Source organism: Tenrec ecaudatus, chromosome 1 (assembly GCF_050624435.1).
Source record: "Tenrec ecaudatus isolate mTenEca1 chromosome 1, mTenEca1.hap1, whole genome shotgun sequence".
Taxonomy (NCBI): domain Eukaryota; kingdom Metazoa; phylum Chordata; class Mammalia; order Afrosoricida; family Tenrecidae; genus Tenrec; species Tenrec ecaudatus.
The window spans coordinates 94,212,154-94,236,884 of record NC_134530.1 but is presented as its reverse complement, the minus strand read 5'-3'; the positions used below and the strand labels follow the sequence as shown (position 1 = coordinate 94,236,884).

Below are 24,731 nucleotides of genomic sequence, written 5' to 3'. Positions count from 1 at the left end.
CGGGTAGCAGTGATGAAATTTCAAATCCGTTTTCTATTCACTTTCAGATACCTAATTAACCTTTACCTGTATTTCCTTCTGGATCAAAGTAAAAGCCTCTATGAGCTATCATGATAAATCACGCAAGCACTTGAGGGGACGTCAGAGGTCATGGGTCGTTGATTGGGCTGCTTTTGCTGAGGGCTCTGGGACACACAGCAGGTAGCACAGTTGTGTTATGCTATTCAGATGGATGGCCCTCCTCATGTCTCCTAAGACACCAAACTCCCAACTCAGTGCCAAGGCTGACTCAGTGACCCTACAGGACAGGGTAGAACTGCCCCTGTGGGTTTCTGAGACTGTCACTCTTTAGAGCAGTAGATAACCTCTCTTTCTTCGGAGGAGCAACTGGTGGTTTTGAACTGTAGACCTGGTGGTTAGCAGCCCAACTCATAACCACCATGCCACCAAGGATTCCCTTAAGATAGTCTGCTATAATTTCCATGACTGAATTCTGCCTAAATGCATGCCAAGTATCCAAGGGGAGAGCCAAACCATGTGAGAAATCTGTAGGGAGATGTCTTGGGCTTGCCACATCACTTCAGCCTTCTTTGACCACTTACCATGTCAACATCTCCTTGCATTTGCTGACCTCTTTGGGCAGGTGGCCGAGGTAACATAAGCACTGCTCTCAAGACCGATGCCTGGAGAAAACCTGCCAAACTACTGAGGCAGAGCTATGCCCGGTGAGGTAGGAAAACATTCAAGGTCTGCCCAGATGATGTTGTCCAAAGTGATGCTCCCAAGTCACCACTTGTCCTCCCATGGTACCTGCTTCCTAAGGTGTCCTGGTGGTGCAGGCGTTTAAGTACTCCCCTAACTGAAAGTTGGTTTTTAACTCACCAGCCGTCTTCTGGGAGAAAGGTGTAGCAGTCTGCTTCCATCAGGTTTACTCCCTGGAAAACCCTATGAGGCAGTCCGACTCTATATCTGGGGTCACTACGAATCAGAATTTGACTATATGGTAATGGACCTGCCTTCTGCAACTCACCTAAAATGTAATTTGGCAAAGACTCAATAGTCTACCTATATGCCAGACACTATTCTAGATCGTGGAAGACAGAGATAAATAAAAAAGAGCCTCTTCCGTGTAGGAAAACTACTGAGTTGGGAACAGAGTTTCAGACACAATTTCGGGATGGCATAATGATAGGGTACCCTTACGTACAGAGAGGAAAGACACTCACGCTGACTCAGAAGAGAGTCTCAACTAGGAGGGATAAATGACTCAGAGTCAGAAGTAAGCAGTTGAGACTTAACTTTGTAGCAATAGGAAAAAAAAAACCCACCACAAAAGTGAGGCAAGAATCCCAGACTGAGGAAGTCACGTGTGCAGTACATAGGTACAGAAAGGGGAAATGGATCACGTGTGAATGGAGAGCCACAGTGATTTGCTATTTATCAAAACTAAGTAGGAAGAAGGGAGTGGCTGGAGATGGGACTGAAAGTGCAGGCAGCAGCCCAAGTAGGAATCCCTCTAGGCCAGGCTCAGTGAGGGGACAGGATTCTGTAGCTCATTTGGAACCAAAAGCAGGGCTTTAAGCACAGCATCGAAATGGTCAGATTTGTGCACAGCATGGACGATGGATGGAGGAGAGAAGACTAGAGGATCAAAGAGAGAGACAATTGTAGCACTAGAGCCTAGAGATTTTATGGGGGAGTTGAAATAGGCCAGTGTTACAGAAAACAGGGATTAAAAACCATGATTTAAGTGTTAAACTATAGAAAACTTAGTGACTGATTGAATGGTAGACTGAGGGGATGGGAAGAACTCAAGATGACTCATGGTCAGAAATGAGGGGCTTCAGGTTGACCAGGGAAGAGAGGTTCTCAGATTAAATAAACAACTCACTGCTGCTACCAGACAATAAGGTGACGTGTGGTTACACAGTGGGAATAGTTTATGATTTGAGTATTCATCACATCACATATTTTGTCCAGTGGAATATGCTATTAAAGAAATTTATTTCATTGATGAGGAAATGGTCTCAGAAAATGTTAAATGGTTGTGGATGGAGGTCACGATGCAGAGCAGCGTCAGAGCAGGGTCTCAGCCTGGGATTCTATACACTACACCCTGCTTCGCTCCAAGGAAATCCGTTGTCCAATGAAATGCTGGATCCATCTTCATTCTATTCAACTTGCTCTCCCTCTGCCGCTAGTGGGTTCTTACACAGAATATTCTGCTACAGAATGAGAAGAAACTCCAAACCTTAGGAAAAAATCTAAGGACTAGTTTTTATGGTCCCAGTAATTTTTCTGATCAGTAAAAGAAGACCTTTCCTTTCCCCAATATTGTATTTTCTTAGATATCATATTTAGAGGACCTTTCAGATGTTTTGCCAGGGAGAGAGCCTACTTAGCTCAGTTCTTATCAAGGTCACATTCATGCCTGTGTAAAGGTGACTCATAAATTATAAAGTGCTGCCCAACACATATTACTGTGTTATCCTTTGGCCAATAATTGAAAAAGGGGAGGAAGGTTAAACACCGCAGCGCAGTAGCCTTCAGATTCCTTCCTGCTGCTTTTGGTGTATTCTCCACCTCAGCACATTCCACTGTGCATCTGAGGTTGACAAAGCAGTTCTGGGTTGATTAGTACCTAGCTATTAAAATGAAAACTAAAACCCCATAGCAACTCTACTGACTAAAATTCAGGGGGAGGGAGAGTTTGGAAGCAATTGTTTAAGCACAGGTCAGAGCATAATCTTACCCATCTTTGCGACTGTCTTCTTCTGATTCTAATTTTCCTCCTCTGAAATATTTTGCCTAAAAAGATTAAGCATCCTTATACTGAAAACTTTTCTCAAGTTTTTAAAATAAGGCTCTCTGAAAGAAGCACTCCAGCTTGTGTGATCATGAGGTGTCCATGGGATCAGGTATCAGGTATCAAAGACCCAGAACAAAAAATCCTATCAATGTGAATGAGGGTGAGTGCAGAGTGGAGACCCAAAGACCATCTGTAGACAACTGGACATCCTCTTACAGAAGGATAACAAAGAAAAGACGAGCCAGTCAGGGTGCATTATAGCACTGATGAAACATACAACTTTCCTCTAGTTCTTTAATGTTCTTTAATGTTCCTCCCCCCCGCCCCCCCCATCTATCATGACCCCAATTCTACCTTACAATTCTGGCTAGAACAGAGCATGTACACAGATATGGATAAGAACTGGAAACAGGGAATCTCAGGACCAATAATGAGAGTAGTGATACCAGAAGGGTAAGGGAAGGTGGGGGAGGGAAGGGGGAACCAATCACAATGATCTACATATATCTCCCCTCAGGGGATGGACAACAGAAAATTGGGTGAAGGGAGACATCAGTCAGTGTAATACATGAAAAAAATTATAAATTAGCAAGGATTACGAGGGAGGCAGGGTGAGGAAGGAAGGGGGGAAAAATGACGAGCTGATACCAAAGGCTCAAGTAGAAAGAAAATGTTTAGAAAATGATGATGGCAGCATATGTACAAATGTGCTGGACACAATGGATAGATGGATGGATTGTGATAGGAGCTGTACGAGCCCCCAATAAAATGATTAAAAATAATAATAAAAAATAAGACTCTTTGTTTGTTTCACAGATATAGTGCAGTTTGGCTGCTGTGACTAATCATTTTTCATATGTAATTTCACACTCTTGATGCACTACCAAATGCCAAATGAGTGACTATTCTAATTCCAATCATTTAGTTTCAGTTTCTAAATCTTAAAATCATAGAGAAAGATTTATTTTTATATGAAAATTCAATTTGTCTAAACCACCCATCATAACATCCAATTTTTTCATCCTGACACCAGGAAGGTATGCAATATGATATATAAATCCTACATAGTATGAGATTAGACATTTAAATCCTATTACACATATAATGTTAGATAATAATTTTTACTTATGAATTATGGATTAAAATAATGTTTTCCACAATTAATCTGGAAAAATTTAATACCTCTTTCTCAGTAACCGAACACTAATTTCTTTCTCCTATGACAAATTCTTGTCATTAACTCAACATTTTTGTCTGTTTTGGGGGTCTCTCTGAATTAAACTTGGGGTTCACAAGTGGAGCAAGTGATAAATGCATTCAGCAGCTAACTGAAAGGTTGACAATCCAAGTCCACAAAAAGGGGCCTCAGAAGAAAGGCCTGGCATTTACCTAGGAAAATTCTCTGAAAACATAGTTTTCCTCCAACATACATGGGGTTGCTATGAATCAGAATAGACTCAAGGGCAACTGGTGTGGTGGAAGCATACACACATTTATAAAGGGGGAGAAAACACAGACTAGCCCCCTTGCTTTCCACAGATAATACCAATAGCCTAACATGGTATTTTACTTCAGAAGTTCAAGTGTTGAAAGAGTGCTTTCTTTTATTGTTGTTAGAGGCTGCCAAGGCAGCGCAGACTCATTAGGGACCAAATGTACACCAGATTGAAACACTGCCCGGCCCTCTGCAAGCTTCACATTGCTGTGTTGCAGCCTATTGCTGTGGCCACTGTGCTTGGTCATTCTGCAGAGGGTCTTCTCCCTTTCATTGCCCTTCTCCTTGACTAAGCAGGGTGGCCTTTTCTGAGGACCATCTCTCCCGACAAGGTGTCTGAACGTCTCCGAGACAAAGCCTTGTCCTCCTCACCTCTAAGGAGCATTCTGGATATACTGATTTCAGGATGGTTTTGTTTGTTCTTTTGGAAGTCCATTGTACTTTCAATATTCATCTCCGGAACCCTAATTCAAATGCATTAATTCTCATTTGGTCTTCCTTATTCCATGTCTAACTTTCACATGCATAATTCAAAATACCACAGCTGGGTCAAGCCCACCATAGTCCTCAAAGTAACATTCTTGATTTTCAATACTGTAAAGACGCTTTATGTACGAAACTCACCCACTGCAAGGCATAATTTGCTTTCTTGACGGATGGGATTATTGTGGATCCAAGCAAGAGAAAACCCTTGACAATTTCAGTCTTTTCTCCATTTATCATGCTACCTATTGGCCCAGTTGTGAGGATTTGGGTTTTCTCTGTATTGAGTTGACTTGTCATACATATTGAAAGCTGCAATCATTGATCTTCATCAGCAAGTGCTTCAAGTCTTCTTTGCCTTCACCAAGCAAGGTTGTGTCATCTTCATACTGCAGATTGTTAATAAGCCGTCCTCCAATCGTGATGCCAAGTACTCCTTTTATAGTACTCCAAACCTCTCCCAACAAACAAACAAGCAAACAAACAAACACACGCATTGCCATTGATTGAGCTGTTCTGCCTCACATCAACCCTATAGAAGAGTAGCCTGTGTGGGTTTCTGAGACTTGACATCATTGTAAGAGTAGACAGACCCATTTTCCTCTTACAGAGCAGCTGATGGGCTCCAACTGGTGACCCTGTGGTTAGCAGCTAAATGTGTAGCCCACTACGTCACCAGGGTTATTTATATTTGCAATATTTTCCAAGTTCCAGAAAACATCTGGTGTTACCATTGGCAAATGTTCCCCATGATTCCAAGAAAAGAGTCCTCCGGCTTTTTAAACAGATCGCCATATTAATAATTCTTACACTGAATGGCGAGACATCGTGCAAATTAGGAGGCCATCTCTCATCAGTTTCTTTTCTACTCAATGACAACCAGATTTATTCATTATATTTAGTTTATCGACTTTGTTCAGTTTAAACACCATAATTTCAAAACTCAGAAATGCATTTTTAATTTCCCCTGATTGGTAGGAAAAGGTAGGGGACTCTCATATTAACAACCTGAATCAGTAGAATGTTTTGTATTATTTTGGTTTTAATTCTTTTGAACCTTCATGCACATTACTTTATGTCAGAAAGGCAGACCCAATTACTAGTTTCTAGAAGCATACAAGGCTCATAAAGACCAAAGCACAGGTTTCCAGTCCTGCACATACACGTGGATCACTCAGGGAGCTTTTCACCCTCCTGAGACAGCTGCATGTTTCAATAAACAGCATCATGATGGGCAGAGGAAAAAACTGAAGCTGCCAAGGATTTCATGCTACTTAGATCCACAATCGGCTCTGACAGGAGCAGCAGTGAAGAAATCCAAAATTGTCTTGCACTGGGAAAATCCAGGGCACATGGTGTCTTTGAAGTGTTAAAGAGCACAGATGTCATTTTGAAGCTTAAGGGGTGCCTGACCCAAGCCATGTTATTTCCAATCACCTAATGAGTATGTGGAAGTTGGACAACAAAGAATATCCCAGAAGAATGGATGCATTTGAATGATGGTGTTGTTGTAGAATATTGAAAGTATCATGGAATGCCAGAAGAACAAATACTTCTCTCTTGGAAGAAGTACAGCCAGAATATTTGTTAGAAAGGAGACAAGACCGTCTCGCATACTTTGCACATGTTATCAGAAGAGAGCGCTCTCTGGGGAAGGTTGTTGTGCATGGAAAAGTAGAAGGTGAGTGAGAAAGAGAGAGAGGAAGACTCCTAGATGCTTAGGTTTAAGTCTCCTTCCAGCTCAGCATCCCAGGCTGACACTCAAGAGTTGATGCATTGCAAAGCTTTCTGGGTGATTACAATGCAGTCACTCCGTGGCTCAGCGTTTGAGAACCTTCAGGATCCATGAGCAAACCTTCACCGCCGCCAGCTCCCTAGAGTTGACCTCCACTCACGGCAACTTTGTGTGCATCAGAGTAGAAATGTGCAGAATGGGGTTCAATGGCTGACTATTTTTGAAAGTAAATCACTAGGGCTTTCTTCCAAGGTTCCCCTGGGTGGATTCAAATCTCTAACCTTTTGGTGAGTACACTGTTTGGACTAGCTAGTGACTGAGAAAAATCTAATGTCTTTCAAATCCTATGGCCCATTCCTTTCTACCTCATTACCTCAGCCATGAACCTTGTCCTTGCCTCTCTATTTGATCTTTCAAACTTCTCTAGTAGACCGTCTCTGCAGTCTGAGAGGCAGATACCATGGCCTTTCCTGTTCGCTGTCATTGGAGTCTCCTTTGTTCATTTGACTGCAGGAAATCCCAGGTCTGTAAAGAGCAGGGTGGGGACGTCTGGCTCACGGCTGTGAAAAACGTTCTGCAAAACCATCAGTGGCAGCTAGCATCCCCTGCCTTGCCGCGGGTCTAGTCATCACATTCAGGAGGAGTTATTATCCAGTCTGCCCCATGAGTGACGTTGTAAATATCCAAATGGCTCTGGGCAGAAAAAAGTTCCCCACTCTTGGTAGATAGGAAGTGCACACAGACACTCGGGATATGGCATCAGAAAGGTGTGTTTTTCAGTAAGGCTCTACTGAAGTCATTACTTTGACTGCTATAAGGAATGGGTTTCTGCACCCCAGGATGGCAGGTGCATAAAAGCAAACTTAAGTTCGTCCCTAAAAGTGGGTTAGAAAAGTCATTAGAGTTTTTTAAAGACGTTAGATTTCGACAAGCATTTAGATATGGTCTAAAATGGAGTGGATTCCTGGTTGTGTGGTGATTATGCCTTGGACTGCTAATCCCAAAGTTGGAAACCAGCTGCTCCTCAGGAGAAAAATGAGGCTTTCTACTCCTATAAGCAGTCACCATCTTGGAAACCCACACAGGCAGTTCTAGCCTGTTCTATAAGGTCACCATGAGTCAAAATCAACTGATGCCATACGTTTCAGAGCGTAAACTGTACTGTTGCATGTAGGATGAGTAAGATTTTTTTTATTAATAGTTCATTTTTAATTTGTGTAAATGTATGTGCCAATTTCCAATGCAACACATTTTAAATACTGTGAATCAGGATTTAAAAAGTAGTGTGAAAAACACTCGGAAGGATAATTTCAGATTCCTTCCACTATAAATTTCAGTCTCCTCTTATTTGCTCCCAGCCTTCTCTCTGTGTCTGTCTCTTTGTGTGTTCTCACCCACCCTCACACTAAACACACACACACACACACACACACACACACACACACACCTCTATGCTAAACAATTCAAAATCCTTGAAGAAAATATAAGAAAGGATTAACTGTGTAAATTTTATTAAAGAACTATAAAGTATGCTTTTATAAATTTTTTAAAAAGTTGAATCAACAATTATATTTTTGAAGGCCAACCACTCCCTGTGTTTACATACTGAGAATCTTTTTCATTGGTAGCAAACATGTAGAGATCAAAATGACCACTATGTATTTTCAATAATAAGGTTTTACCATGCAAATGACGTTTACCAAACACTGTCACAGGAGGGTAGGTAATGTAAGAGACCTTTAGACACCCAAACCACTCAAACGATTCCTGCTTCAGAAGTCAATGTAAAATACCAAGAAAATGTCGGCAGGATCTCCAAGAGTCAGCACAACAGTCAGTTCAGGAGGGATTTCGTGAGGAGGATTCCTGTTGCCTACACTTGGAAAGGCAGACATTTGGGTGGGGGGAGGGGGGAAGAGCGGGGAGGGAAAGGGCAGGGAAGAGAGAGAAAGATACACACTGCCTTGTATTGCATTTGAAAGTGTCCATCAGGCCTCTCACTGTGTATTCAGGTTTTCCAGAGTGGCAGTGATGAGGGTGGTAATGATAATGAGTAGAAACGAGTAAACACAACAACAACAACAAAAACTGGGATGTAGCTGCAGGAATCATTTCTTTTAGAAAAGATGAATATGACTATTTCCAAGCAGGTAGAGATTGAAGGTATTCCAATATGAAACTGCGGAACTGTCCCTGGTATCCACCACCACTCCCCCATCCCTGAGAGCCCAGGGTCATGCAATTCTCCACAATGGCCACAAGGAACTCACAATGTGAAGTAAGTGACTCACGTAGTGTGGTGCTGGGAGGTCCCAAACCAACATTTCAGAGTCCATCTGGAGGAGCCTCTTCATTCACAATACTGCAGAAGCTGGTGAAATTGGGTCACATGATGGGGTGCACCTCACGTCCAAGAACCAGAGGAAAGGCAGAAAGAGGCAAACCCAGATGCAGGGACTGAAGATGCTCTCCAAGCCTACCTCTTCTCTCCCACCTGCTCACTTTCTACCCAGCAAGATGGCAACCACAATTCACCCTCTTAGCACTCACTCACAGCTGAACCATAAAAACTGATCAGTGTTGTCTCCTACCTTTTTCCCAGACGCACCAGGGAAAGAAGTCATTTGGAGGGAGTAACAAAGCCTATGAGTAGAAGAGCCATAACTGGTTCAGTGCACTGCAGCTCAGCCCTGGCTCTTCTCAGCATCGTCCTTCTCATACATGAAGGAACAACTTCCGCCTGAGGATCATTTCACCAGGGACACACTCAGTACTGTGTGAGGACAACGTTACATTCGGTCTGGTCAGGTTCTGCCAAAGTTGACTTTACTTCATTCTTGCCCTCCCCTAAGGAAATTCAACGGAGAGAATATTATTTCTTTGCTCAAGTCTTTCTTGAGGAACAAGCATACTGTTAGATTTCCCCATTGCGTAATCCATTTGGCCATTCCTTTGCTTACAGCTAGTATCCTTCTTTCCTTCCCTTTGCCCTGGATTGTTATCCAGTTTTCCATGTTGGAAAGGAGCACCAGGTTCTGTTGCTCTATCAGTGCAGACTTTGGGGAGCAAGCCCCATCTAGCAAGCGCTTCTCCGCCAGTCCATCCCATTCATGTTGGGTGAGGTACAAGACTAGTGGGCGACAGCCGCTGGGCCAGATGATATTATTTGCAGTCAGCCCGCATTGTGCATGCAGATTCAGATATACAGGTAGTCATAGTTTCTTGCTGAGGGATCATCCCTGCTCATGGAAGTCAGCATCCCTGGTCCTAGCATCACAGAATCCAGTAAGGAAAAAAATGATTTCAGGTGATGTGTCAGCATCCCTCCACCTCAACCCCTTCTTCCCCATCCTCTTCTGCAAAACAGGAATCTAGCCAGTGTTGAGTGTCAGCACATACTCCTCAAAGCCTGTAAGCCAGGCGTTTATGCCTTTGTCTCTGAGTGATAATTAGTACAGTCCTTTCAGTCACAATCCCTTATGTCATACATAATAATTTTAGATTTCATACATCTGTGGCTGTGGTCCCATTTTGGAAGGCATTACCTACCAACAAACAGAAACGAGATGGGAGAGTTCTGACCCTAGTAGTGGCTGTGAATCAGACCACACTCTTTGTTTAAAGGTTATCTTAGTTGCTATTAGTTACAATGGATATAAAGACTTATATACTAGAGTTGAGGGAAGAAAGAAAACTGTTTCTGGAGGGGCCTGGGGAAGTGCCTGGCTGATGAAGATTAACAGGAGGCCAATGCTTACTGGAAACATCTTGCCAGAGGGCCCAGGGCATATATGCATAAATAAAATACAGTCCAGGGCTGGGGAATAATTACATTTTGGTGAAATTTGATTGTACCATCTAACTCCCTCCAAATGACCTTTCCCTGAATAGGTCTGGTATGAAGGTGGGGAAAGCTATTGATGGGATTCACCCATGAGTAATTTTGAACAGGATTCCCGGCAATGCCATCCTGCTGCCTAAAAGTCGATACCATTGAGAGGCACGGGGTGTGATCTCATCACCAGCAAGAGGAGCCAGGATTAGAGTGCATTCTTAGCCTCAGCATCTGGCTTCCCCCTAACTGACCTTTGAACTTTGGACAGAACTGCTCCCACCATCACGTGAGACCTTTCCTTGAACTCTTGCGAGTTCTGTGGGACACTGTAGTAATTACCCAAACCCAGAGACATTAGGAATTATTCTCAAGGGGCGTTGGTTGGGGGCAAGGAAACAGACTATCTTCTTGCAAGAGCTGGACTTTGGGGACACTTTCAATCTTCAACTTCTTGGAACTCATTTGGTATTAATTCTTATAAAATAAATTATTATCCTCCTCTCCATTTTGAAATAATGTTTCATGTGGCCATTCTGTTTTCTTTTTTGTGTGTATAAATGAGTTTATTGATGAAGACAGAAGATCAAGCTTCCCTCCAACCCCCACCCTCCCCTGCCATTCCATTTTCTACCAAACCATTACCCTGAGGGTAGTATGCAATATGGCATGTCTATTTAATATGCTTCTTGGCCCACTGCTATAACCTATGGGTTGTAAACTGTGTTTCATGGCCCAAGAGAATATAGCCTGGTAGCTGAAATTGATACAGTACCTTTTGTTCTAATCCTCTAATGGTGTTTTTAGGATTTGCATCCATTACTGGATATGCAGAGGAGATATGTTTCCCTGCAAATCCATATCTGTTTGGGGGATATTACACAAGACTCCTACCAAAATTATTCCCAAGAATTTCAACATTTGGGAAAAGCCCTGGATTCTTGCTGGATTTATTCACCATGTCCTAATGGTCATGTAGATGCCCTGGTGATGTAGTGCTCACATGTGGGGCTGCTAACTGCAAGGTCAGCAGTTCAAAATCACCAGCCGCTCAGCAGCAGAAATATGAGGTTTTCTACTCCCTTTCTACAGTCTCGGAAACCAACAGGGACAGTTCTACCTTCTCCGGCAGGGTCTCTATGACTTGATGGCAGTGAATTTTGTTTTGCTTGTTTGTTTCTTGGTCATGTGGGTCACCACTGTCTTCAAATCTGCTGTAGCCCATTCTTCTGTGTTTTTATTGTCATCAAGTCAATGCTGACTGTGGGGTGCTGAGACAGTAACTACTCACCGGAGTAGAAAGCCCAGTCTTTCTCCCATGGAGCTGCTGGTGGTTTTGAATGGCCAACCATGCGGACTGAAGCCCAATGATTAACCCCTGTACCATCAGGATCAGTATGATATCACCAATATAATGTACCAAGTCCAAATCTCTCCTAACTATATTATGACAGAAGGCTGGAGAATTGAAATAATCTTAAGGTAAAGCAGTGAAAGTATATTGTGATCTTCCCACTTAAAAGTAAGCGGACTGACTTTTCTGATGCTGTGGAGAAAAGGGCATTCCTAAAAGCAGTCATTGAATACATCTCCGCTAGCCTGCGGTTCTTTCTGTACTGTTAACATCATGTCTGGAACAACTGAAGCCACAGGAGGTAGGACTTGATTGAGTCCTAGATAATAACTGTCAACCTCCATGAGCCATCCTTGCCATGGGTCCCACGGGATTGTTATATAAGGAACTGTTTGGGCACCAGCCCACCATCATTAGCATGTCTTCCATCAAAGCAGCACCTTCCTTTTATCCACTGGATCTTTTATATTGTGGCAAATTAATCATCTGAGTGGGTTCAGGTAATTCTAAGGGTTCCCATTTGGCATATCCAATCAACACTGGCCGAGGGTGCACGTCCATGCCTTCATTTCCACAATATCAGCTAAAGCGAGTGTATGCCAATTAGATATAATATCTAGACCAATAATACATCAATAGAAGGGAGATGAAACTACTTGTTTAAGATCGCTTTAGATTTTCTAATTCTCATCCAAACGTTCATCGTAGCACCATCAACTTACATCCCTGTGTCTACCCAAGTCCAATCTTACATCCCTTTAATATTTTATTGATATCCTTTGTTTAGGAGTCCCCAAAAGGTCTCTTCTCCACACGTAGGCCATTCTTCCCATGTTCATATGGCTTTAGGTCGCCTTCGAGGGGCTGTCCCAGAAGAGCCTGGTCCTCTGTCAATCCTTAGCTTCATCAACTAGCTGAGCTTCTGAATAAAATAGGTGATAATTTCTATCATGGAATCCCCCTGGCTGGCTGGGGTGAATAGAATGGATCTGTTTAGGCCTCCTTAACACTGAGGTAGGGAGGGGCAGCAGAAGTTTCTATTAATACACCCAACTTCTTAGAGTGCTGTATTAGAAACCATGTGTTGACATCATCAGTGCCTGCTGTGTTCTTCCCAATTCTCAGTAACCATCTAAAATTCCTTTCCTACTGGGATAAGTTACTTCCTGATTGCCTTTTCCAATTCTCTAGCAATTGCCTGTATGTTTCTTGCATCTGTAAAACCTAGGAGGGAAAGCGGTGCTAGCAAACATGACTCAGCTTCTTGAATTGTTGCTTTGTTTCATGGTAGTAAAGTGACATGGGTTCCCATGCAGAAGGGACTCCCTCAATAACCATATGTATAACGACCTGTGTCAGGGGCGTTCTCAGTAGATGAATATCATGATCACAATTCTGGCATTGCTTCCTCTGGCGTCTTCCATTGAGTATTTTGAGAGCGAGAGGGGCAGATTCCTCTCTCAGGCTGAACAACTCTCACTGCACATTTCATCCAGTCCCTCCTGTTTGGGTTAACTTCCCATGAAACTGGACCTGAGCGCACCATTTGTGACTTCCACGGGGAGCTGCGAGTCTGGCAGCAACCGAAACAAGCCCTTCCCTTCAAAGCTCAGACACCGCCCCTGAATCCGTCACTGCATTTTCTACTCCATAACCCATTTTAGTTAAGGTTCCTCAGAAAGGTGACTGCCATCAATCTAAAAAGAGAAATGATTCCGTTATCCTGTATCTCCTGGTTTCAGCAGTTTCTTGGCCTTGCCTGTTCCTCTGCCAGACGGCCTTCTTGATGACTGGCGGTTGTAGGGTCTTCCTGGTGCTCTCGTGCAATCTTTCCTTTCTGAGTGGGCTCTGTAAGTAGAGGTTGCAGCTCTTACTGAACTGGAGTTCACCTTGGTTCAGTGTTTCACTGCACCCTTACACTCTGGGCTCCTACCCTCGCAGCTATTATTGACAACAGAAACAAAGGAATAGTACATAGTGCCTTTCCATGCCACTCTTTATTGCCAAATGCATCCAATGCGCCAATTCCTCTGGAGTTAGATCCACACCCACCAGTTCTATACTCTAGAACAGCTTTTACCCTGAGCAATTGATTGCAATGTAAGGACTGCTGTAATCCATGGGTTTTGTGTGTGTGTGTGTTTTGTTTTTATACCACCCAGAAACCAAAGATTTCTCATTCGCCCATTTATTTCTCTTTTCTTCAAATCACATTTTTCAGTGAGTCAGAGACATTACTACAAACCACGCCATCTTAACATAACCTCTGAAACATCATTTGTAAGAAAATGCAATAAGGAAACTGACTTTTATTTGCACTACCATCTGCCAGGTATTTCTCTCTATACAAGGTTAAATTCTCTCAGGAGATCCTCACCCACTCTCTGAAATGGGTTTTATTATTACTGACCTGTAACAGATGAGAAAACAGGCATTCAGAGGGGTGGGAAAGCTTTCCCAAGGACACACAAGGAGACAGCTTTGAGATCATGACTCAGACACTAGTGCTCATGTGCTGAGCATCACTCCATGCTGTTTTTCAGGTGAATTACCAATGAAGGGACTGGAAACCAATCATTCAGAGCATGGTTGTTGAGGTCTAGGCAAGACTAAACCCGTCTTCTTAAAAATTACTTTAAAAACCATTCTATTGAGGGCTCTTACAGCTATTATGGCATTCCATACATCAATTGTATCAAGCATATTTGTACATAGGTTGCCATCATCATTTCCAAAACATTTTCTATTTGAGCCCTTGGTATAAACTCCTCTTTTTTCTCTTTCCTCCCTCACTTTCCCACCCTTGTAAATCTTGATCGATTATATTTTCTTATTATTATTTTGTATCTTACACTGTCCGTTGTCTCCCTTCACCCACATTTCTGTTATTCAACCCCTTCAGATGGGGAGGGGGCTATATATCCAATCTTGTGATGGGTTCCCCCTTCCCCTTCCCCGACCATCCCCTACCCTCGTGATAGTGCTACCCCCACTACTATTCCTGAGGGGTCTATCTGTCCTGAATCCCATGTGTCAAGAGCTCTTATCTGAACCAGTGAGTATTCTCTGGTCTAGCCAGACTTGTAAGGTAGAACTGGGTCATGGTAGTGGGGGCGGAGAGGGGAGATGAAGCATTTAGGAACTAAAGGAATGATGTGTTTCATCGGTGCTATACTGAAGCTTGTTGAATCATCCCTTTCTTTCTTTAAAAAAATAATTTTATTTGGGGCTTGTACAACTCATCACAATACATACATTCATCCATTGTGTGTCAAGCACATTTGTACATTTGTTGCCCTCATCATTCTCACAATATTTGCTTTCTACTTGAGTCCTTGGTATCAGCTCCTCATTTTCCCCCTCCCTCCCTGCTCCCCTATCCCTCATGAATCCTTGATAATCTAGAAATTATTATTATTTTGTCACATCTTACACTGTCCAATATCTCCCTTCACCCACTTTTCTGCTGTCTGTCCCCCAGGGAGGAGGTTATATGTAGATCCTTGTAACTGGTTCCTCCTTTCTACCCCACCTTGCCTCCACCCTCCTGGTATCGCCACTCTCACCACTGGTCCAGAAGGGATAATCTGTCCTGGATTCCCAGTGTTTCCAGTTCCTATGTGTACCAGTGTACATCATCTGGTCTAGCTGGATTTGTAAGGTAGAATTGGGATCATGATAGTTAGGGGGAGAAAGCAATTAAGAACTAGAGGAAAGTTGTATGTTTCATCATTGCTATACTGCACTGACTGGTTTGTCTCCACCCTGTGACCCTTCTGTAAGGGGATGTCCAGTTGCCTACATACAGATGGGATTTGGGTACCTAATCTGCACTCCCCCTCATTCACAATGATATGATTTTTTGTTCTTTAATGCCTGATCCCCGATCCCTTCGACACCTTGTGATCATACAGGCTGGTAGGGGGATAGCTAATTGTCTACAGATGGGCTTTGGGTCTCTACTCCAAACCCCCTCGTTAACATCAATATAGTTGCTTGTTTTGGATTTTTTGATGATCCCATCTAGACATCATGATCACACAGATTGGTGTGCTTCTTCCAAATGGGCCTTGTTGCTTCCCTGCTGGACGGCTGCTTGTTTAACTTCAAGCCTTTAAGACCCCAGACACTATATCTTTTGATAGCTGGACACCACCTGCTATCTTCATTGCATTTGCTTATGCACCCATTTTGTCTTCAGAGATTATATTGGGAAGGTATCAAAGAACGCTAGGTTATTAGAACAAAGTGTTCTTGTGTTAAGGGAGGCCTTGAGTAGAGGTCCAAAGTCCATCTGCTTGCTTAATGCTTAACATATAAATATATGTACACTGGCCTCTATCTCTTTCATTATAATTTAGTATATTTGCAGATATACATACCTATAGTTATACCTCTATAAATAGCTTTTGCCTCCTATTTCTTTGCTCTATTTCCTTTCACTTTCCTCCTATCCCACTATCATGCTCACCCTCCATTCAGCTCTCAGTAATTCCTCTCAGGTACATTGCAGTTGATTAGACCCCACTAGGCATTATACACCTCCTGCCATTTATTCCTGAGTTTTTTGGCTTCCTACTCCCCCTCCCCAGCCCCCTCCTCTCCCATGTCCCCCTGGAATTTCTGGTCCTATTGTTTTCTAATTGGGATTGTTCCTCCTGCCTATCTTATATTGATAGACATAGGGCAAAAGAAAAACAAAAACAAAACAAAACAATAAAAAACCCACGCAAAACAATAAGTCTGTCTGCTGACCTTTATCTATGTTTTCCAATCAAGTCTGATGAGGTGTCAAGCCCTATCCCCCAAGTAAGAAGTCTATTTGCAGGATTCCTCGGGGACTTGGTTACTTTGCTCCCCTTGATGTCCTGTTGCACTCCTTTCGTGCTTCACCTGCTGTGCATGGAGTAGACCAGGGCACACTTTCTGCACAGTGTCCCCAGTGCTGTTCCCTGTAGCACTATGGGTCAGTGAGGGAATGTTGTGTCTTGTGGTGGGGCCAGCCTTCTGGTCTTCTCTGTGCATTGGCTGCTCTGAGCAGGGGTGTCACTCCTGGGGCTTGGTAGGCCTTGATGAGGTTCTCTCTCTCTCTTTTAGTTAACTCCCATGTGGAAAAATTAGTCTGAATAGCAAATTATTTTCTTTGATCTACTTTAAAATGCTATTTCCAATAACATCTCGGTATATAGAGATCCAGCCAAATTATTCCTAGCCGTTTCCAGGTCCCTTTGGTGATACTGTTATCCCAAGAACTGACAGCAAGGTCCTGGAATAGTCATTTCAGCTTTTGGTTTCTCTCCCCCGCCCTGTCGGTACAGTGATCTTTCACAGCTGAAGACGCAGTCGTGTTGTGCTTCTGCCTCTAATCCTTTCATTCTTGTCCCCTAAAATCCACGCCATAGAATGACCTGCAAGACCCATCCAAGTCTCATGTACTCACCAGCTTTACTTCTGTGCGGCACTCCCTTGCCCTGTAATAGTCAATCATTTACATTCCCCCAACCACCACCAAGGGGCCTGGGTCATGCAGTGGGCTATGAACTTAAAGGTCACTGGCTCGAATACGCAAGGCATTCCTTGGAAGATAGATGTGGCATTCTGTTTCTATAAAGATGTATAGCCTTGGAAACCCTGTATGGCTGCTTTATTCTGTCCTTTGGAGTTGCTCTGAGCCAGAACTGACTCTATGGCAATGGGTTTGGTTTTTGCTTTTTTATTTTGCCTGCCACCAAATGACAAGCCACGTCAACCTCTGAGCACACTCTTCTTCCTCACCATGTTGATTCCTCCTTTCAACATGTTCAACCAGCAAAACTCCTACGCAAGCCTCAGGATAACATGTAATCCTCTGACCCTCTATAAAGGCCACCTTGACAGTAAAACCCTAGCTACCAAGTGGGTTTCAACTCACAGAGACTATCAGACAGAGGAGAATGGTGCCATGGGGTTTCCACGTCAGAACTGTTTACTCCTTCCTGGTTGTCATCATCAGACTTTGTAAATGCCCCAGCATGACAACTATCCCCTGAGTATGACTTGTTTGCATGATTCATTTACAGGAGGGCCTTCTGTGTTTGCTTCCTGTGTACCTCCAGTTTGTCGAAGAAAGATGGGCAAATCCATGTTCAACAAATATCCGAACAAATGAAACCATGCCAATCAAAGGTGAAACCATAGGTATAGTTTTGCTGGTGAAAATGTGAATCATAACGACATAGCTAGGGCAGAAGCTCTTTTGTTGAAAATAAATTTCTATATGCTTATTGAAACAGGCTCAAATACACAGAGACTGACTCTTTAACGTGCTATTCATAAGACTACAAGTTAAATGTCACTGAACAAAAAGAGTAAAGTGAAACTCTGAAGCAAGGGGACGCCAGGTTTTAAAGCTACCCATCACAATGGAGGCCGATGTGTCACGTCGCGTAAAGATGCCATCAGTGTCCGCTGGACCCTGGGTTTATTATCACCTGCCCTCTTAACTAAAAAGATGGTATCAGGGATAGTTTCTGTGAGGACTGAAGGGAAAATCCAGAGTCTCTTCAATATTAAATTGGAGCTGTCCATGTTGAAAATTGATCCCAAGTGTCCAATTCCCTGAAAGATGGGATCAGCCATTTAGCTATAGGAAACCTGAGAAGAAGACAGCGTCCTTTGAAAGGCCTCAGAGTCTCCTTGGTTACCGGAGTGGAAAGTGGTTTTAATAGTGTTTTAAGGTCTATTCGGATGAAACACAAATCCCCAAGCCATAAAACTGTGTGCCTTTTCTTCACGTACTCCAAATCAAGAGAAGTATAAATTAAATATAAACTCTTCGCATGGCAAATTCAGACTCAGGAGGAGTGGGACAAATAAGGGTTTTGAGAGAAAGTGTGGCATTTCAAAGGAGTCTTGGGAGGGACTCAGGACACCAGGGTTTAATTTTAGTTCTGCCTCTGATTTGCTGTGCATCTTCAGGCAACTCTCCTCGATCCAGCCGCCTCCATCACTACTAGAGTGTTGACTTGAAATAGAAACTTAGGTTCCCTAAGTCTCGATTTCTTCAGGTATAACATTAAGCTCATCGTACTCACCATGTGGGATTTTATGAGAAATAAATGAGAAAATATGGATAAAGTATGCCGCCTGATACCCTAAGGCAGATGTCCTCAAATTCACTTCACGTCTAAGGAATATATCCCTGGGGCTCAAGCCCCAGAGAAACACCTACCTATTCCAATCATGAAAACGTTCTGCCCAGATAACTTAATAAGCACATATCCCATGAACAACTTAGTAAAACTGTTGTTGTCAAATGGGTTTCAACTCACAGATACTCTACCGGACAGAGTACCCCAGTTTCACGGTGTTTCTTAAATCAAGCAGACGACCACATTTTCCTAACTCCGCACAGCCGGCAGTTTCAACCACCAGCTTTTCGGTTGTCAGGTGAGCACTGACACACAGGACTTTGAGGGCATTTCACGATTTCCTAGATGTCTAGGAAGGAGCCCCAAACCAAACTCAGGGCTATTGAGTTGGTGCTGACTCATACAAGCCTATAGGACAGGGGAGAGAACTGCCCCAGGGAGCTTCTGAGACGGTAGCCAGGCTGCCAGCACTATGCCACGAGGGTTAGAGCACTTAGGGGAAAGGATGTACATAAATGTGAAGAAAATATTTTATTTATTCTGAAATAACCACAACTGCTGATGAATAGAATATGTGTGCTTGTCAACCACTACAAAGAAAATCCCTCTCACTGCCTCTTCCATGTGGGTTTTCCTGTTATCCTTGCTTTTTCCTAACAGGAATCCAACCAAATACCCATCTGTTTATCTTACTGTGATGCCTCTGTGAGGCTGTGCCACTAGCATTTAACACAACAGCAGGGTCAGGGACAGTGGGCATGTCTCATTCAGTAGGACTTCCAGACTAAGATAGATTAGGAACAAAGATTTGGCAATCTATTCCGAAACTTAGCCAATGAAAATTTTGTAGATCACAACTGAACTTTGTCTATCTAACACGGTGCTGAAAGATAAGCCCTTTAGGTCAGAAGGCACCACACAACAACAATGAATTAAAATATACCAATAATTACAAAGACGGGGCAGGTTGGGCAACATTTCCTTCTGCTGTTCATAACGTCTCGGCGAGTCACACCTGAGATGATGGTACCTAACAGCGGCCATCTAAAGCCTGGATTTGTCAAAATCTGAAGTCATCCAAAGGATGTAGCGTAGTCAGCATTCACATTAGGACTGACAGTTATCATGATTGGCCTTGAACATGCAAAGCATCCCTTGGCATATCTGTGCCCTGAGCTCTCTTGGCATACAATTTGGGAACTATGGCCCAACACATAGCAGGTGCTAAAAAAGGATTTGATACTAGCTGGGTGATCTCTTAAAGGTAAATCAGCCTAGAATTTCCTAGTTCTGATTGCTTTGCTTACATTAGTCTGGATAGTATACATGAAAGAAAATAAATGTAAACCACTCACCCATCCTTTCTTTTATATTAAAGTGCATCTTTGTCATCAAAAGAGTCACTCAATATTCATGACCATTGATAGGCGTGTATTAATTATTGAAAAGGGGAGCATCTGAAATATGATATCTTTTCACATGCTTATAGAACCTTTGAAAAATTCTGTAGGTGAAATATTGAATGAGGCAGGAAACATCAAGAGAAGATGGAAAGAGCACATAGTCACTGCACCAAAGAGAACTAGGCAACAGTCCACCATTTTGGGAGGCAGCGTATGAGCAAGAACCAATGGCGCTGAAGGAAGAATGCATTAGCCAAATACAAGACTCACGGAATTGATGAAATACCCATTGAAATGTTTGAATAAGCTAAAGAAGCCCTGGGAATACGCCTCTATCCCAGGGGATTTGGAAGACAACTGCTTAGCCCACTGACTGGAAGCGATCCAGATTTGTGCCCATTCCAAATAAAGGTGACCCAACAGAATGATCAAACATGACACAATATCATTGATATTGTATACAATTTTGCTTAAGATTATCCAGCAATGTTTGCAACATTAAATTGACAGGGAATTGCCAGAAGTTCAGGACAGAGTCAGAAGAGGACATGAAACAGGGCTAACATTGCTGATGTCAGATGGATCTTGACTCAAAGCAAGGAATACCAGAAAGATGGTTATTTGCGTTTCATTCACTATGCAAAGACATTCGATTGTACCGACCAAAACAAACTGTAGATAACCTTGAGAAGAATGAGAATTCTGGAATACTTCACTGGGTTCATTCGGAACTCGTACATGAATCAAGAGGCAGTTGTGAGAGCAGAACAAGGGACTAGCGCATGGTTTAAAATCAGGGAAGGGCTGTGTCAGGCTTGTATCGTCTCTCCATACTTGTGCAAATCATCAGAGAAATGCATTCTATGAAGAAGAGTGGGGCACCAGACTTGGAGGGAGGTTTACTAACAACCTTGATGATAACCTTATTAACAAGATGACACAGCCCTGCTTCCTAAAGGTGAGGAGGACTGGAAGCACTCGTTGCTGGAGAGCGAGGCTTGTGACTTTCAGTACGGACCACAGCTCAGTACAAGGAGGACCAAGAAGAGGCATTACATCGAGCAAAGTTTGACGTTGGCAAGGATTTTGTCTTACTTGCATCCACAGTCAATGTTCATGGAAGCAGCACTCAAGAGATCAAAAGATGTGTTGCATTAGGTAAATCTGCTGCCGAAGAAAGACTGCTTTAGAGCATTGAAGGGCAAGGATGTTACTTTGAAGACTAGGGCTCGCCTCACGCATGCCATTGCACCCTGTGTCGGTGAGCACTGGGCCTCAAATACAGAAGAGAGTAGAAGAGCAGACCCATTTGGATGGCAGTGCTAGGGAAGACTACTGAAGGCACCGCAGACTGCTGGCAGGACCGAGTGATCTGTGCTGGAAGAAGGAAGGCCTCGGGGCTGTTTGAGGCAAGGAGCGCAAGACTTCCTCTTACGTATTTTGGACATATTATCAGGAGAGAAAAGTTCCATCATGTTCGGTAATGTGGAGGGGTGAGGGAAAAGGTGAAGGATTGACAAGATGGACTGACACAGCGGCTGCATCCAGGGGCGAAGGTATAGGAACAATTAATTGTGAGCTGGCCCAAGATCGTGCAGTGTTTCATTCGACTGTGCATAGGGTCACTATGGGTCAAAGCCATATGATGGCACCTAGCAATAACAGCACTCACATAACACTCACATGCCTCCGAGGATTTTCTTTCCCATTGGCTCATGGCACATTTTTTGTGCAAACTCGATGGAAATTTAAAAACACTTAGCACTCTGCCAGCTGTATATTCTACTTTGCATAGTACAAACACTCAACCCGGGGAATTATTCTTTACGAAGGATAAAGCCATCTTAACAAGCATACAGATCATGCCGAGATGAAGCACAGCTGCATGGAGGACACAATATGGTAAAGCATAAAATCCTTCTGCTTTGGCCTGGATAGGAGATAGGAGTACTTTAAAATATCCCACACTAAAAAAAAAAAATCAAACTCCTGGCCACAGAGTCAATGTCCACTCATCGCGACCCTGTAGGAGAGTGAGGAACTGCCCATGAGTTTCTGAGACGATAACTCTTTCTGGAAGTTGAAAGCCTCGTCTTTCTCTCTCAGCGGTTTCAAACTACGGACTCTGGATCACAGCCCCTTGCATACTAGATACATTCTTTCTTTCAAAAATTCATATCCAGTAAGAGAGTGGCTGCTATAACTTTCGTGAATATTATTATATCATGTGTTTTGATGGTTGAGAAGGGAATTCAGGATCGTATAAAGCCCTGATTATGGGCCCAAATCGAGTACACCAAGAGAGCTGGCAGTGTCTGCCGCAAAGTGAGGGCATCGTGAGCACTGTCTCTGGGCTCCATCTGTGTCAGCTGCAACCACTGGCAAGGGCTCCCTCCGTGTAAGAGGACGGCATCTGAGAACGCGTCCAAATTCCCATGGGCAGAAAAAGTGTCATGATGAAAGAACAATGCCTGCGATGAACTCAGGTATGGATACCAGCAGCGGCTCTCCATCTCTTGTTAAAATAGAATGTATTCTAGAAGGCCCCTCCCCACGTTTAAAAAAAGAATAAAGAAAACAGCCAGGTCTCAGTTTTGGTTCCCCGTCTTAGTGTATAATATTAAAAAGAAATAAAACATAACTATAAACCAATATAGTCTTCAATTAAAAATAACATTTTCAGACTGATAGGATTTTCAATGATAATTTTATAACTTTTATGATATAGATAAGTTGAGCTAGAAGAAGGAGCAAATATACATTTTGGAACATGCTTAAATGGAAACATTAGGAAATATTAATAACTCACACAGTCACCTCAGGGTTGAACACATCTCAGGAGCACATTCTCCTACTATTCTGAAGGAAAAATTCTCTTTACTTGATACTTGACTGCTATAAGATGCAGTCATAGTGGATCTTTTAAAACTTTTTAAAATTTTGAGATCATTGTAGGTGCATATAGAATTGAAAGGTAGCAGTGTGAAGAAGAGGCGAGAACGACCCCCGGATCGACCAGAGCCTGTGCCGCCGCATCCCCTGGTCCAGCGCCTGCACCCCGCCGCCGTCGTCACCATGCCCAAGAGAAAGGCTGAAGGGGATGCTAAGGGAGATAAAGCCAAGGTGAAGGATGAACCTCAGAGGAGATCAGCAAGGTTATCTGCTAAACCCACTCCTCCAAAACCAGAGCCTAAGCCGAGAAAGGCCCCTGCGAAGAAAGGAGAGAAGGTACCTAAAGGGGAAAAGGGGAAAGCTGATGCTGGCAAGGCCGGGAACAACCCTGCAGAAAATGGAGATGCCAAAACAGACCAGGCACAGAGAGCTGAAGGTGCTGGAGATGCTAAGTGAAGTGTGTGCATTTTTGATAACTGTGTACTTCTGGTGACTGTACAGTTTGAAATACTATTTTTTATCAAGTTTTATAAAAATGCAGAATTTTGTTTTACTTTTTTTTTTTTAAGCTACGTTGTCAGCACACAGAACACTTCATTGTTGTCTTTTGGGGGAGGGACAAATGTCAATAAGCTGTCTCCAAAGCTGGATGGAGTGAAAGACAACACTTTGCCCTGCTAGCTTTGAGAGACTCCCTCTGGGGTTCCAGGAGGAGGGGGATTCCCTGACATGACCCACATTCGCCACCTTGGCACACACACCTTGTGAGGGGGAAAGTACAGCTGTGTTTTGACATCCTCCACCCCTTCTTCTCTTTCCCCTCTGCCTTCAGCACAGACTTGACTCCACAAACCCAGACACCTGTTGGGACCTGACCTCAAAACATTGGCTGTTAGTTTATCGGTGATCTGGACTTCCCAGTGACGCCAGCCTCAATGGCATCCCTCGAAAGAGCAGCGCCACCTTTGTTCAGATGGACGATTCTGCCGTGTCCATTTCATTTTCTGAACGTCAGGGTCGGCTCGTGAAAAGTTGTTAAACAACATGCTCAATGTGAAATGTCACCCTCACTAAACCTTCCCCGGTCAGAGCACCAGCTGAAGACTTCAGTGGGTTTTACAGTGGCTTTCTCATTTTGGTAGTCCATTGAAGAAGGGAGTTTAAAAGTTGTTATATGCTGTTAACGATCGTCTGCCCATGTCCTGCCTGAATACCATGATTGTTTATGAAAAGTATCTTTAATAAAGCTGGATACAATCTGAAAAAAAAAGAATTGAGAGAAGTAATAAAGCTCTTGTATAGTTTTTACCTAGTTTCCCCCAATGATAATAGCTTATCTCTAGTATTATATCACAACCAGCCACATATACAATTCACCCACCCATTCAGATTCCATGAGTTTTGCATGCATTCATGTGTAAGTGTGTTTGTTTAGTATGCAGTTTTACCATGTATGTAAATTCTCTGACCATCACCACAGCCAATACAGTAAGTTCACAGGACGATTCCATTACAGGGACCCCTTATACTATTACCCTGGTGTAGCCACAGCAAACTCCTCCCTTCCCCTTAACTTTGAGAAATCGTTCTTCTGTTTT

General features: G+C 43.1%; 1 protein-coding gene and 1 pseudogene across 5 annotated transcripts in view; one reads left to right on the top strand and one right to left on the bottom strand.

Annotated features, from left to right (window-relative positions):
* Positions 1-24,731, bottom strand: part of SGIP1 (SH3GL interacting endocytic adaptor 1) — a 276,053-nt gene that overhangs the window by 181,852 nt on the left and 69,470 nt on the right. The gene's annotated exons all lie outside the window — the stretch shown is intronic.
* LOC142436073 (non-histone chromosomal protein HMG-17 pseudogene) lies at positions 23,280-23,746 on the top strand (annotated as a pseudogene).